Source organism: Bison bison, unplaced genomic scaffold (assembly GCF_000754665.1).
Source record: "Bison bison bison isolate TAMUID 2011002044 unplaced genomic scaffold, Bison_UMD1.0 scf7180017864190, whole genome shotgun sequence".
Classification (NCBI taxonomy): domain Eukaryota; kingdom Metazoa; phylum Chordata; class Mammalia; order Artiodactyla; family Bovidae; genus Bison; species Bison bison.
Genome location: NW_011494762.1, coordinates 1,531,608 through 1,532,511, shown reverse-complemented (window position 1 = coordinate 1,532,511; position 904 = coordinate 1,531,608). Strand labels below are relative to the sequence as shown.

Sequence of the window (904 nt, the reverse complement as noted above, 5' to 3'; positions counted from 1 at the left end):
CGGGCAGCGCCTCCGAGCCCGGGGAACCCTTCGCCCATTGTGGGCGCCCTGGTCGGGTCAGGAAACGCCGCTTTGTCTCTCTTTGCTTTAACCGCGGAATAGGCGATAAAGCGACAGGGACTTGGATCTGGTTCAGGAAGACCTAGAAGGTAGTCTGGGAAATTGGCCTTAAAGTTCTAAAAGAAGCACGCTGAACTGAGCACCCAGCGCCAGGACGCAGCGGGTCGCGGCCGTGAACGCCGAGCGTCCGCTCGCTCTCGCCAGGCCCTTCGGGTTTACCCACTAGAGCAGGGGGCTCAGGTGCGCAAACTCTGCGGGGACAGAACACGCGGCTAGGAGCTGGGGTTCGCGGGCGAGGCGGGAGGGGGCGCCTGCCTTGCCCTCGCGCCCCCTACAGGGCCCCTCGAGTGTGTTCCGGGGGTCTCCCTAGTCCGCTGGGGCCCCTCCGGGCAGGGCCGGCGCAGGCTACTCTCCGGGAGAAGCTCCGTCCAGTCCACCCCTGGCGCCGCTGCCTCGGAGCCTTCCCGGGACCCCCAGGCCTGAAACTCGGCCTCGGGTGACAGCGGCCTTGCCTCTGTGGCCCGGACCTGCAGTTCCCGACGCCGCTACGTTTCCTGAAGCAAAAAAAAAAAAAAAGTCTCTCTAAGCCTTGGTTTCCGCAATGTGGATAAATTTGTTTCGACCACATAAGACGGTTCCCTGGGCTCAGTCCTTGGCAGAACTGGTGATCCTGAAACGCCCAAGAAACAAATGCTGGCCATCACTATTAGTCATGGCAATACGTATTTTTTCCACGAGACTGTAAGGTACTGGGAGACAGGCACTCCCAATAGCTGGCAAGGTACCCGGCATGGTAAGCGGTCAGCGGGACTGGCTGGCTGAGACACTCAAGCTCATGGGGAAG

At 61.2% G+C, this 904-nt stretch overlaps 1 protein-coding gene across 1 annotated transcript in view; it reads left to right on the top strand.

The window, feature by feature from the left end:
• The window catches only part of DLX2 (distal-less homeobox 2), a 109,414-nt gene that overhangs the window by 102,611 nt on the left and 5,899 nt on the right, over positions 1-904 (top strand). The gene's annotated exons all lie outside the window — the stretch shown is intronic.